The sequence below is a fragment of the Maylandia zebra genome, linkage group LG7 (assembly GCF_041146795.1).
Source record: "Maylandia zebra isolate NMK-2024a linkage group LG7, Mzebra_GT3a, whole genome shotgun sequence".
In the NCBI taxonomy this organism is placed as follows: Eukaryota; Metazoa; Chordata; class Actinopteri; order Cichliformes; family Cichlidae; genus Maylandia; species Maylandia zebra.
Genome location: NC_135173.1, coordinates 1,826,543 through 1,841,857, shown reverse-complemented (window position 1 = coordinate 1,841,857; position 15,315 = coordinate 1,826,543). Strand labels below are relative to the sequence as shown.

Here is a 15,315-nt window from a genome sequence, read left to right as displayed (position 1 = left end):
GTGAAGATTGTCCAAAATAGCCAAAACATCTAGATTTTAATATTTGATGTCGCAGCGTGCATAAGTGATGGCTTTTGACTTTTCCTAGTGCAGAAAGAGAGAGCTCTCTCTCTAAGCCTTCACCTGAAACGCAGGAGCAGGCATCACGCACTGCAGCAGTGCACAACACGCTTTGTGCTGCGTGTGCCAACAGTGGTCATTTCCGCAAGTGCAACCAGTTTTCTGTCCATGCAACATCATGCACGTACCTTCTCCTGCTTACTTTTGTTGGAACATTGGAATGAAACCGTAACACTAAACAGTGACTTATGTCTGAATGACACAATGCTGTCACTTCAGCAGATAATTAAATGCAGCAAATTTACATGTTTGGGAAAGAAAAACTCAAAGTCTTGGCACTTCTAAAACTTCTCATCGTGTGGTGGTTCGTTTTGTATCCCAACACAGATTGGGAAACCGCTCACTCGATTGTGGCATGAAAATACCGGAAGCCCTCGCCCGACCCACGAGCAAAAATGACAACAACACTGGATTTTCGTCCCCACATCAAGCAGCCTGAAGTCTGCTGACTTTGGTTTGGCCCGTGATAAGTTTGGGGGCTGCAAATAAACCTTGCACACACATACCACCATATAAAGTGAACATGTGTGTGCATGCTTCTGTGTTTGTGTGCACATTTATATCCATCGTGACTCATCTGTTTACGATTGGGTAGAGCTCTCAAGCTCCAGATCCACATATGCAAATGGTGGAGAGTCCCAGATGTCCCATTTGACCCGAGAACTGAAGAAGCTTCTCGGATCAGAGGTGAAACGTCTTCGAGCAACTTAAAGAAGTCCAGACGCTTTTCTTTCCAAGCTCCTTAAACTACGATGACCTGGATGACTGAGAACCTTCACAGACATCAGCAAGTCGTAGTTGTGCATTCAGGTGTCATTGCACTGTCTAATCACTGTACTTCCACCACCTCTTCAACAGCAGTAGGCAGGCAGCCTCATCTTTCTTCTTCACTTTTGCTCGTAGTTGATCTGATTTGTGGACAGATGACAAAGGCACAGTTCACTGGTACATCTGAGAAGTCGTCGCAGCTTTATTTTGTCTGATCTGACTCAGTGAAAGTCTGAGCGAGCGTCGCGTCTTCGGGCAGAATGCTGGAGCTCCTGATCCTACCAGCCGAATAACGAGTGTGTAAAGAGTTGGAAAATTGAAATATTCGCGACATACATTTTGTGCCAGCATTCTTGTTTTTGTTTGTTTTTACATGAAAATTCTTTGTATTGTTATCAGGATGATGATATAATGGTTCCTGTGTTTGAGCACAGCGGTGATCTTGTTACATACGATCGACCCGTCTGAAAGTCTGCCGACCAGCCTCTGGATGTACACGCATGCATATTTACACAGTATACAGTACGTTTAATGCATATTGCAACTCCACAGACAGACATACAAACCTTGGGCTGAAACCAAGGTTTTCTTTTTTCTTCTTAAACCACTTCCCTGCCTTTCCCCGGCTCCTGGTGACGACATTCTCTTGGAATTCATCATTGCACTGGTGGTGCTCTCAGGGAGACTTTGTTGTTGAGATCTCTGCGCTCTGCAGCCACTAACTAGGACCATTTGGTGTCTCCTTTCACCACACTCTTTTCTTGCTCACTCTCCTTACATTAAATGTTCTCCTTCGTGCATCGGTTGGGAAGATTTTGCATTATCTGCTGTCGCTGGGGCTTTAAAGGGGTTGTTAACTTGTAATGGATGGGTATTTGTGATAAGGCTTGAGGTTTCAGAATGTTGCTTTTATGTGTCATTGCATTTCTGCACTGTATGTGTGCAAAGTGCAAAGGCTTTGAACTTGCATCTGCATCTGCATTTGCATCTGCGAGTGTTCGTAGGTGCTATGTATGTATGGCCACTATGTAATAAAGCTCCTGCATGTTTGTATCCAGTGTCTGTGTGCAAGACAGACATGGGGGGCATGCTGCTGGGTGCTCCGGAGGCCTGCAAAGGGACAGCCTTCCCCTCCTCCCTAAAGCCTGTAGATTGATGGGGGAGGTGTTGCTCCTGCTCACTCATCCATCACACACTTTATTTGGGTTTTAGAGGAAAGGAAAAGAGGAAAAAAGGCAAAATAAAGGAAAAAAGACTTCCAAAAATATCAGAGTTGGGGGTTGGGGTGGTGTGCTCAAGAGCTGAGGAGGTGGAGGCCCCTTGTCCTGCATTGCTCCCCACCCTTGCTCGCCTCTCTTTAAGCAGATGTTGGAAAAGAAGTCTTACCCTTGTGACCCCCTGTCATTCTACAACCCCAGCCCTGCTAACAAAAGACAGATAAAGCTAAATCAGGGGCAGATTTACTGAAGATTAACAGGGAAGTTTGTGATTTTGTGCTGCGCGTAAGCGTGAATGGATGTTTTATATATTTTGGTTACCTGCAGCAGATTATGACGGGCTTTAGTTTGCAAGTGGTTGGTGGTCTTTCTCTGCCATCAAGGTTTAGTGCGAAGCCAAATGTTTGGTTGACAGGGGAAACTATGCCTGTAATCCCAGCCCTCCGTGCTCCCACTAAATGAGCGTCATAGCAACTCAGCCCATAAACTCAGATTAGACTGCTTTACATGGAATGCAGAATTCCTATATGTGTGAAGTCATACGTGTTTGTGCCGAGCGTGGTCCAGTGCTGCGTAGTCTGACGGGATGAGTGAAGTTCTACTGTTCCAAACGGATGAATCAAGAAATCTCTGTTTGCTGTGTACTTATTACATATACAAGGAAAGGGAGACTTTTACTTTGTTACTACAAAGAGAGGGTCAAATGTTAATTAGTCAAAAAACGTAAATAAACTGTATTCTCATAATGTTAAATCCAATGTTTCTGTGCTTTTCTTTAACCTTGTGCTCTGAATGTTAACCCCCGCCATGTGGCCAAACGAGTGGAATGGTTTATTTCCCAAGTGCACGCTGCTCTTGTTCATCAGTCAGAGTAAACCGAGCTAAATCCCACAGTTTTGTGATGTAAAAATATTAAAATGTGAAATTGTAGCAAAAAAGAATACCAGGTTAGCTTCTCCGTGCTGGGATGGGAGCGCGTTTGTTTCCTCTGAGATCCTTTTCCAACTCCAGACCTCACAGCGAAGCTCCCACAGGACTTATTTGAATCACAAATGTCTTTCGTTTCTCAGTCGTTCACAGGTTTTGGTCAGTTGAGGAATTTTGGGACCCATTAAAGCCTGGTGACAATGACTTTCACCCCCAGGGCCACCACAGGGGTCCGCCCTCCTACTGACCCCTCCGTTGCCGCCCAGCCCTTACTTCAACATTTCTACACCCAAGTTCTGATCAGTTCAACAAAGAACCAAAAAACCCCAAAAAAACTTCTGGGGTCAATGTCTCTTTTCTCCCTGTCGCTCTTTTACTCCTCGCCGCCTTGTTCTGGCTCAAGTCGGGGCTTATCAAAGACAATCCACTTCTGTCATGTGGCCAAATCATTCTGACACCCATTTAGCATGCTCATCGGAGGACAGTTATGAATATTCAACATGTTCCCAGGAGCCAGTGAGCGGCAGAAAGAAGACTTGGAGTGACAGATAATAGAGCGTGTGTGTCCAGGAAAAACTGAGACAAAGACAGACAAGAGTACGAAAACATATGTACATGTGAGTGAGCAGGAAAGAAATAAATCAACATAGTAACAATTGGATTTTAGGAGGGAGCCACTTTAGTATTTGCAGAACCAGAATAGTTATTATCAATAGTTTTAGTATATGTGTAATAGTATAGTATTGTGTGTAATAGTATTACACACAATAAAAATTAAAAACACACACACACACACACACACACACACACACACACACACACACACACAGTGAAGTAGCTTCTGCGAGGTACCGGACCCTCAAACTGTGCTGTTAATGTGTAACTAATAGGGATTTCTTTGGATACTGAACAAATCTGAACCTTTGTCATCTTGAAACAAACCTCGGATTTGTTATGGGATGCTTTAAAATACCGACGGGATCAGAGGCTGATGTTAGAGGTCTACAGGAAAATAGAAAGCACAGGTGTAATTAATAACATTAATGACTTCATTCCATTTGGCTGAGCCTGTTCCAAGGCACTCATTAGGCCAGCGTAATGGGACACTTAATGGGGTCGAGTTGTTAATGTTATGAGTTACATCTGTGCTCAGCGCTAGACTGGGACAGAAAATAGGCCCCAGTATTTTTGGACCAGGCAGATAACAAAAGTAAATAAATGTACATATTTCATTTTGTTTGATTATAGATATTGAAACAGGGCTTAATCAGGTTGGTACAGTTACTGTTGGGTTCTTTCTTTTTGCACAGCTGTGACGATAGTTCATAGCTACACTTTAGCTGTTAGCATTAGCGGTGGCTCATGGTCAAATTTTACCTGAATCTCTGATTCTCTCCTTTGATAATTATGCCCCACCATCTGTTTTCTTACTGTCATGTCATGACTTTCCTCACCTCTCCACGGCTGGTGTAGCAGCAGCAGCACCTCCTGTGCCTGCGAAGCCTGTTTGCTGGCTGTTGTTGGTACTACTGTTAACGGTGCGGCAGTCCAGCAGCTAACGTGTCGGTTAATTTGACCCATTTTGCTGCATCTATTTTTAGTTTCTTTTTATTGTTTTTCTCTCCGCTTCTCAGCTCCACCTTTTCCCCACTTCTGCCACACTTAACGTTTTCTACAAGCGGTGCGAGCGCTCAGCGAAGGTAGGAGAGGGCCCGGCCAGTTAAAGTCAAAGTCAGATTTATTTATATAGCACATTTAAAACAGCAACTGGTGACCAAAGTGCTGTAATTTTAAGATTATCAAAAGAGATAAAACATAGACGCACATGATCAAATTTTTAAAAAGAAGCATAAAATAAGAAGAAGTAGTACAAACTCATTCTGATTTAAAAGCCAAGGAATAAAAGTGGCATTTCAGATGGGTCTAATGTTGGGGAGGTCCTGATGTGACGGGGCAGTTTGTTCCACAGTTTAGGAGCAGTCACAGCAAAGGCCCGGTCTCCTCTGGGCTTTAATCTGGACCTCGGGACAGCTTTGATCCGCAGACCTCAGCGATCTTGCAGGAGTGTACCAATTCAAAAGATCAGAAAGGTATGAGGGTGCTAACCCGTGCGACGCCCTAAAAACGAGAAATAAAATCTTAAATCAAATTGAAAACTAACTGACAGCCAGTGTAAGGATGCTGGTACGGGAGATATGTGGTCTGACTTGCGTGCATCAGTTAGTAACCGTGCTGCAGCACTTTGTGGGCTAGCTGATGACAGACTGACACCTGAAGAGAAATGAAGAGATGTGATTGGGCAATCCAGTGATGGATGAAAAGGAACGAATGGGCTGCTGTCCTGCTTTAATCGCCGGTGAGCAGCGACCCTTCGGGCCGGTCCGTTGGCCCAAAAGTGCGTCGGCCTGCTGGCTAAATACCCGGTATACCAGATTACCAGTCCAGCCTTGTCCGTGCTTTTCTTGCTCTGTCTTAATTTTAAGGTCTTTATAAAATTTAGATTTTTTTGGGGGGGGAAGTGTGTCGTACAGAAATTATTGTTATAAAGATGATTGTGAACAATATTCTATAAATTGTTTAGCAAACAAATATTGGGTGGTTCTAAAGTGAGTTTGTCAAATGTTCGATTCTGTGACTTTGTGGTCAAAGTTTTTGTAGTTTTTAATTTTTAGCTCTGAGTGTGTTAAACACGATTAAATACTAATAAACGAATAACATTTTGTTGTGCATGTAAGCTGACTTAGTGCGATCTTTCTTTAGCACTGCTGTTGCAACAGCAGCATTTTATCTGTACAGGATATCGAGTTGCATCATGGAAGAGCTTAAAGTCGTGAATGATATTTCCCAGCATTACTGACTTGTTGTCATTTAGTGTTGAGTATCATGGAAAACCCTTTGGCACTCCTTCTGAATCGCAGACTTTCTACGTCTTTGATCCTCTTGTGTTGTTGACCACTGTTTGGTTATGAATGTGTTGGATTTTGTGAGAACAAGAGAGCTGAGCCAGGAAGGAACCAGTTTGTCTGAATGAGACTGTCTGTCTCTTTGACATCGATGTCAAAAACTTCTAGGATCACATCCAAGCTGAGACAAGTGGTCACTCGGACTTGGAGAACGTGGCACCGATCCAAGCTTTGATGTTTCCGCTGTTAAAAGTTCTACATGGAGACGTTTATCAAAGGTTGTTGCATCTTCATGAACTGTAGAATGTTTTTGTAGTCATATTTTCAGCATGTTTTCTGGTTTATGTTGTGTTGTCATTGTTGTCATTGTCATAAATCTCAAAAAATGAGAACAACTGAGAGTGCGAATGTGTCATATGATGGTGGTGGACACCTCATTGGCTGATCAATGAATCAAGTGTACTAAAGAAGTGTTAGGGTAATGAAATGTAGCTGTGTTAAAGCAGGGCCTGCTGAAGTCTCTGGATGAGGTTCATTTTTATCGAATAACTTTCTAGAGGCAGAGCGGAGTGGTTCACCTGCCTGTAGTGTGACTTTGAAGGAGACGGCCAAATAGACCAGGGGTGTCAAACTCAATCGCACTGGGGGCCAAAACTCAAGGCACACTTTAGGTCTCGGGCCAAACAAGATAAACATTTATTGAACACACTAAAACATGTATTTTAAACATAAATATGAATAAAAACAGACAACTTAAAAAAATAAACTTTAACTTGGCATCATACATGAGCTCAAAAACTCTGTTGAGAACTTTTCCCCAACTTAGCCAGCGGAGCTCTGCATGAAGGAATGTCGGCAAACTCTGAATCTATTTCCCACATAAAAGACTGAAACTGACGGTGATTTAAACTTTTGCTCAGATCAAATTTACGGTCTGCGTCACGGTGATCATTACATGCTCCTTTTTTAGGACTTTACCACACATCCTTTCCTGGTGTGTGATGCAGTGATGTGCTGTTAACTCACCGGTACAGTTCTCCTGCATCTTTACTCGCATCCTGCGGACTAGTCCGCTTTTTTCACCGCACAGCACCGGCGCTCCATCTGTTGTAAGTCCAACAAGTTTGTCCCAGGGCAGTTTCATGTCGTTACACTTTGACATACGTTTTAAAAAATGTCTTTTCCTGTTGTTGTCCCGTGCATCGATTTAATGTTCAGTATTTCCTCTCCACGGACGAAGATGGCCAGCTGTGCAGTGTCCATCAGGTCTGTACTTTCATCCACAGCCGAGTATGCAATAAAGTTTTTGCTTCTTTCACACAACTGTGTTCTTAAATCAGTGGCCGTCTCACAAACCCGATCAGCAATCGTATTTCTGCTCAGGCTCACATTTGCCAAAATCTGCGTTTTGTCTGGACACAAGCCGTCGCACAGCTTCATCCTGCAGCTCTTCAGAGCGGTACCGGGCTCATTTGGCTCCTCTGTTACAATAAAACTTGCTTTCACAACAGCTTCACTTTGTGATTTTGCTCTGGTGACAAACGTCTGCTGAAATGTCAGATTCTTCTTTAGCTCTTCTACTTCCTGTAGTTTCTGCGTTTAGGTTTTTCAGCTTATCCTGACGTTTTGTCTCGTAGTGCCGTCTTAAATTAAATTCCTTCATTACAGCCACGTTAGCTCCACTAATAAGACGCACGGCTTTACCAGCATGTCTGTAAACAACATTGAGAGTAGCATCCTCCTCTCTGCCCCATAATGCTCTCTGGTTGCTATGGTAACACGTGAACATTTCTTTCAAAATAAGACGCACAGCTGCAACACAGGAAAAAGACCCCAGGAAACTGAGTTAACGATAAAAACCCTGAAAACCAGAAATTTCACACCCGAGCCTCAACTCTCGCGGTCGGGTACCAAACGACTCACGGACTGATACCGGTCCATGGCCCAGGGTTGGGGACCGCCGATGTAGGTAGTATCTTACTTCAGCTGAAGACGGCAGTGCTTGCAATAAAATCTGTCACTTTAGGAGACAGTGTGAACAATTTTTCAAACCTGTGAATTTTTTGTATCTCTAAAATTATAGAAATATGATGTCTTCAACTTGTTCATCCACATTTAGCTCCCTGACTCGGGCCTCATTAATTCACAGATAGTTTTACTCAGCAGTTTTATGTTTGACATGCAATGAAAGCTAAATGTGGCTAATGGCTAAGAAACGTAGGCTCGGCTTTTGGACTGACACTGAAGCACCTGCTTTCAGCTAACAGGACCCAGCTCCCCTCCCATCAGCACCATGGGGAGGAGAGAGTTTAATCATTCAAGTGAGGATATTCTAATGTTTTGTAGCTTGCACATGCTAATCGCTGCTCTCTCTTTTGTCTTGCAAAGCAGTGTCGTTGTTGATGTTGTTCCAGAGCCAAGTACATGTGCACAGCTTGTTTCAAGCAGAGAGAACTTTAAAGAATACTTTGATCCTGATTTACTTTTCCCTGTAAGCAAAATTGCCCAGAATTCATCTTCAGATTGGATACAGTATGTGCGTACTGATTCTGTACGTTTACTGGATACGGCTCCTTTGACTCTCTTTCCACAACTTATCTGCATATATATCTCACTGAGATGAGCAGGGGTCAAGGGTCAGGGCTAGGCCACCAGAAGCAGCTCGAAACATGCTTCACAGATTCATTTGGAGGTTTGCTGTGCAGCTAGCATGTTATTTTTTAACTTAAATTGTTTAAGGGATTTTAGTGGACGAGTCTTTTAAGGTCCATTCTTTAGTTTTTAACAGTTTGCCCAGAACTGTTAAGCACTGGTGGACGAAGCTAACGACGCGAGGTCATATGGCAGACAACGGAAAACAACTTGCATAATTAGACGTTAGACAACCACTAAAAATATGAATTATTGTATAGAGTCACGACCACACCAAAACATTGGTTTGTACCATCTGTAGGCTATAACATATGTCCGTGAGTCGTCATGAGTCTTTGATCCTCTGGTTCCAGTGATGTTTACATCAAGAGAACGTTCCTCAGCTCTGCAATTTCAGACTGACGAGAAGGGTGTCTGTCTAAAATAGTCTTAGCATCTGTGTCACAGACCTTATCTGTTATTATTCTACATTTTATTGTTCTCTCTGTGATATTTCCCATACCGCTATCCTCCATACCGCATTACCGCTAAGCTGCCGTCTCATTTTTGGTTGCATGTGGTCAGTGAAGTCTTTTTGGCTCTTGGACACAGGTCGGTGACTCAGCTGCCACTTTTCGTCGAGTCTTAAAGATGTACGACGTCACTGTCAGATACTGTTGAAAGCATCTGTAGCGCATTAAAGGAAGTAGCAACTTGATTCCTGAATGTTAATCAGTATAAACTGTGTTAAATAAGAGGAATTCTGGTGGGTAAACAGCCGTCAGTAATTAGAGGGGAGGTGGAGTAAGAGTTGGAGACGACCACATTTGAGAAGATCTCAGGATGAGACACACCACAGACGTTGTCAGTTAGACTGGGGTTTCCTGCAAACACACATCTGCCACACTGTGTAGATCTCCGTCTGTGACTGTGATAAGAGAACTGCTCATTGACTGGCTTAGTTCTTTAATGAAATCATGTTATTTTAAGTTTAGTGTTACCTGACTTTCTAACCTTACAAATGACACTTTTATTATGGAAGAATTGTTTTCTAATATTTGGTAAGCAGGGATCAGGATGCACTCGCTGATCCAGCCTAGCCAGCCAGGCAGGCACTGGAAGGTCCAGCCAGACAAATGCTGCCCATTCTGTCAGCTTGCTAGCAAGGGCAGTGAGGTAGATAATAATTGGCAGCTTGATTGTGCCATTGCCAATAATGTCGGGGGGGCATCAGATCACCGTGGGCATCAGAAGTCCCCAACAGGACCAAGAGAAAAAGGCTCACACAAGAATGACCAGATGTAAAATAAGAATAATAATATTTCAGTGTATGAGGAATAAAAATATGTTTTTAAACCAAAATTCTAAGTTTGACCTCTGCATTTTTTTCTTTTACCACAGACGCAAACACAATTCAAAAATCTATGAAGGTAAGAAGAATAATGTCACGCAAACCAGAGAGAAGCAGCACCAGAAAGGCCAGCAAGGCAAGAATTAAGACCAAAGCCTGGATCAGGCTCTTTATGGGATCCCTGAGTGACAGATACTCGGCTGAAATTACACATGGAGATCTCCACCCCACTCGAAGCTGTCCAAGTTTTAATGTAAGTCTTTTTCTTTCTTTAAGTATTTAAGTCAAAATAGGTGTGAAAGAGATTCTGGTGTCAGATTTAGGGATGGGTACCGGTATCCGGTGCCATGATAGCACCAGTTCTGACATAAACCGTAGTAACCAGACCGAAAAGCAGCGCACATTTCGGTGCTTTATTTTCCTGAGCTGTGATACACTTTAGATTCTAGCCAATCATTTTACGTTTCCGAGGACAGTAGGCGGGTCCAGGTACGTACGATCTTTTAGAGCAGAGCTACAGATTAAAAAGGTCCAAGGCGAAGCAGTCAAAAGTCTGGCTGCACTTCACAGCAAAAGATGCAAACTCAGCAGCAACAAGTGCTTTAAGCTGATACTGTGATACTGTCAAAGGAGGTAACACCTCAAATCCGATGAAACACCTGGCGACGCATAGCGTTTTTTTTAAAAGCCGAGAAATGCACCGTATTTGATAGCTTGCTGCGAGACCTCACACCGAGCACATCTACTGCGGGTAGAGGAGAGTCCTGGCCCCTAGCCCTGCCAGTGTAGCAGGAATGATGAGGATGATGATGCAGCAGCAGCCGTTCTTCTCTGCGTGAGTAGCTTAATGTTGTTCGTGTGTAATTTACGTTGAGTAGGCTAACCACGTTATTACATTAATGCATGTAAGGTGAACTAGCAAACACCGTCGTAGCTACATGCTGCTGTCTTCTTGTTTGATGGCAGATACTCCCTTCACCCTGGACAAAAAGGCTAAAATGACCAAAGAAAAAGTGGAAAACAGTTAAACATGAGAGGTTTTTGGACAAAGTTTGTGTTTTTCCATTGTTTAAGCACTGGCACCATTTCGAAAGTATCGGTTTGGTATCGGATAAAACCTAAACGATACCCATCCCTAGTCAGATTTCACCTTAGCAAAATATAGACATCCACATGTAGATGGGCAGTAAGGCTCTTGATGGTGACTTATGCTATGGGCTTGAAGTTGGCCTTTAGTTTTGTCCGCCACATCCCCATTGAGTTCCTGATGAAGGCTCTTAGGGTCCTGTTGATCCTGTATAGGTCTAGGCATTCCAGGATTGAGTCATAGTCCTTCTTGTAATCAATCCAGGCGGTGCACCTAGTCCTGCAGTCCTGGCTCACTGGTACACTGGTGCAGCTGGTGTTTTGCACCTCTGGTATTCTTGCTAATCCCTTTCTGTGCCGCATTCACAGGGCTGGACTGGCCATTGGGCGTACCGGGCATTTGCCTGGAGGGCCGCTCGTGATTTTTCGTTTTTATGGACCGATGGGGTTTTATTTCTTTTCTTTTTTTCAACGGTATAAAAGAAAGGTGGTGGATTGGGCAGTTGGTCATGATCGACTCTGGGCTGGACCAATTACAGCCGAGGAGGTCGGACTTTAAAGTTGAGGTGAAAAGGAACACGGTTTGTCCCGCACTACTTCAGCTAGAAAGTTGCTAATTCAATCATGAAACTGATCAATGATCAGCTGATCGGCTTTTCTCTCTGCGCCGGAAAAAGGAAACCAGCGGATGTCGCGCTAAACAACAGCAGCACGTTTAAGCTTGATCAGCTGTTGTTAGAATTTATTTAATATTAATTTCTAGTATCAGCTGATGTTTGCTGGAGCCACAGCTGTAAAGCTGCTGGTCATGATGTCGGTTTGGATATCTGGTGAGAGGGAAACATGAAGATGAAACCAGGAGATGTCCTTACTGAACCATCAGAGCTGTGATGGAGAAACAGGTTTACCTTTAGGTGACATGGATGAGTTGAAGTTATGAACTGTTTCTGAGAGACAAATAACACCAGGATCCTTTTCTAAGTAGCTGACAGCTGGTAACTGTGCAGGGGCGGGTCTAGCAAAGTGTTGCCAGGGGGGCATGTAGGGCATTAACAGGGAGAGGGGGGCACAAAGAAATACTTTCTTATTCTCATTTAAAATGTCTCACTTTGAATAAATAATTATCTGAATCTTACAACCAAAGTTTTCATCTGATGTAAAATGTATAGAAATCCATTATTGTATTCAGTAAATATTAAGTCTAGTATATATCCTAGTAAGTTATAGTATTCTTTCCTTTGTTAAGGTACCATCTGTGCAGGCTGCGATTCTGCTGAAGAAAGATGTTGAATGAATTTAATTACTGGAGAAAAATAATAGATTTCTGTGCATTTGTTTTATACGTGCATTAAGTTAAAATCGGTTTTATCAGTTAAGCATCTTGCTGGGAGTTGGCAATCCTATTAGTGAGGTATATGTAATTATAAATTAGGTTGTTTTGTATTTTTGCTAAGTACTGTTTAGAATAGCAGAATCGTGAGGATAGTGAGGTTTAAGTTTATTATAAAGGCTTTATGGCTTTAATACCACGGAGGGCCGGTCACTGGTCAAAATGCCCGGGCTGATTATTTTGTCCCAGTCCAGCCCTGCCCACTCATGTATTGACCCATGTGCCTGTTAAACTAGTCCTTATATATATTGGATATTGGGAGCCTTTTGTTTAAAGACATTTATCACTCAGATCACTCAAAGTTGTGGAGTGGAGGAAAAACATTCTGGCACAAGATCTGTAGTTAAGTCGTCCATATTTATGTCGCTGAACTATTTGGTGACCACTGAAATTGAGACCTCCTGTTTAGACTGTGGGAACTGTTGACAGGAAACCAAATTAACCAACATTTCAGCTCCTCACTGTGAAATAAACAGTCTCTGGGATGCCATGCAAACAACTCCTTCTGTAAAATATTAAAGAAATGAAGCAGCTACGGGAATGAAAGTCCACCTAACACTGTAGTGCAGGTGTATTAATTTACATGATTTTTGTGCTTTTGAGTGCCTTTAGTTCATCCATTGATACCAAAAAACAAATCTTCAATACCAGTGTGTCACCCTCTGACAACTAAGCCGACTTTGATGCAGCTGAAAATCCAGTTTATTACACTCTGCCTTCTCACAGTAATGCAATACTATTACTTACACTGACTTTGTGTGTGTGTGTGTGTGTGTGTGTGTGTGTGTGTGTGTGTGCTTAAAGGGGTACACTATAGTTGAGGCCTACAGGGGAGAATGCTGAACCTTAGATGGCTTGACCTTATTTTAGATAGTCATGGTAGCATTTTCTGAGCCACAAAATTGCTTGGCATCACTTACGTTAAATATCAAATTATAGGTCTTCAAACCTCAAACCAGTTATACCTTAGGTGCAGGAGCAGGTGTCACGATACCCTTCTTCAAGACATTGGTTGTTTCAGTGGATTTCTCACCTGCCACACAGGAAGCCTGGTTTCGATTCCCAGCCGGTGCAGGAGCTTTTTTTTTTTTTTTTTTTTTTTTTTGAAAAACATCAGTTACCAACACAATATGTGCAGATATGAACACTTTACAGCTGACTGTAATGTTCTGGAAACTTGTACACATCTCAGGTCCCCACCGGTTTATGAAGTGCTGGGGCTAACTGTGCCCGTGTGCTGGGAAGGTAACGGAAAGTAACTTCCTACTGCAGTAATACCGGGTTAGCTCATTTTTCTTTTTAATAGTGTAATTTTATTCAACTTCAGATTCAGAAACAATATGAATTTGGCCAACAGTAGAGATTTTGACTATCCGGTCTTTAAGTGATGACGTGATAAATTTTGCTTCCACGTCCAAACTACTCTGCATTTATTAAGGCTACTGTTTGGTCCGTTTACAGCATCCTGCCATGCGATTACATTTGTCTCTAACCATCAGGAACCTTCACGTTAACTTTTATCAGTGGAAAAAAAGTTAGCTTGTTTATATTATGCTAACATAGCTATGTAGCTAGCGATCACGTAGCACATCATTATATACCAGCTAGCCCAACTTCAGTAACCCTACAAACGTCACTGCTGTTTAGTTTTCTGTCTTCATTTATGTTGGAAGTGATAGCAGAGCTGTACGTTTGAATTTTCTCAGAAATCTCTCAGTCAGAACATGCTATATCATGTTTAGGTGGAAGCTAGCGAGCTAACTTCCTGCTAACTTCTAACTCCATTAAATTTCATAAATTGTGTTTTCATGGATGCCTGGATGTTAAACTTAATTGTTACACCTGGTAAAGCAGCAACGCTGATCATTTTATTACAGGTGAAAGAATTTAGACATTTTTTTAACTCTCAGTGATGCTGGTGTTTGTTTGACTTTGGGACCTGCAGCGGAGTTTGGGCCCAGAGATGGCTAATAAGGTCAGACTTAAAGACCGAATACTGCTGTACCGCGATAGTGCATGTTGATGATGTCATCAAGCTGCGCCTGTTTTGGTCAAAAGCATCGCAGTGGCTGCAAGCATGGAGCTTACACGTGGGGAGGAGGAGGTGCTCATAAAGAAGACCGGCGCGACGTCGGTCACATGCACCTGGTTTGGGTTTAAGCAGTCGGGTGTTAAGCAGAAAAATATCATCTGCAAATTATGCCGGGCGACAGTAATAGTGAAGAGACGAAGCACGTTTTGGAATATGAGGAAAACCCTGCACTCTCCACAAACGCCCAGTCAGTCAAGTGGAAAGAAAAAAGAGGCCCTACACACCAGCAGACTGATCTTTTCCAAAGGCACAGTTTGCACTTTATTTTAAACAACTTAGAATTTAGTGTTTTACTGATATTTAACTTTTTTATTCAAAAATTGTTGTGCATTTATCTTCATTTTTATTTGTAATGTAAGAACTTTGTGTTACAGTTTTTGGAAAAAGATCTGTTACATCGTAAAAATTATTTGAAAAGTTTTGTAATTTAAAAAATAAAAAAAACCTTTTGCACAATATATGTTAAAAGCTTTAAAGCTCAATGCAAAAGATGTGAAAAATGATGTGTGTAGGTGGGAACACATTAAATGGAAAACAAATTAACGCTTACTGATGCTACTGTAGCAGTAATAAGGTGTTAGAGAAGAGCTTGTCAGCAGTGGTGACGAAATGCGTTCAAATGGCCCCTCTGGACATGACAAATAAAATGCAGGTGTCCAGAGGAAAAGATCCAGCAGTGGAAAGCACGATGGTGTACGTCAGGACCTTGACACGGGGAGGAGAACCTTTCCCCTTTAGCTGTAGGCTGTGCTGTTTATCTGAAGGGCAGGAATTCAGAGGAACAAGGGCACTGCAGAAACTAGAGGACTTTGATTTAGTAGCTAACTTAT

At 42.5% G+C, this 15,315-nt stretch overlaps 1 protein-coding gene across 1 annotated transcript in view; it reads left to right on the top strand.

Moving 5' to 3' along the window:
- ccnd2a (cyclin D2, a) overlaps positions 1-15,315 on the top strand; it is a 161,859-nt gene that overhangs the window by 53,696 nt on the left and 92,848 nt on the right. The window contains exon 2 of the mRNA XM_076885537.1: positions 9,968-10,170. The gene's annotated coding sequence lies outside the window, so the exon portion shown is untranslated. The remainder of the gene's footprint in view (positions 1-9,967; positions 10,171-15,315) is intronic.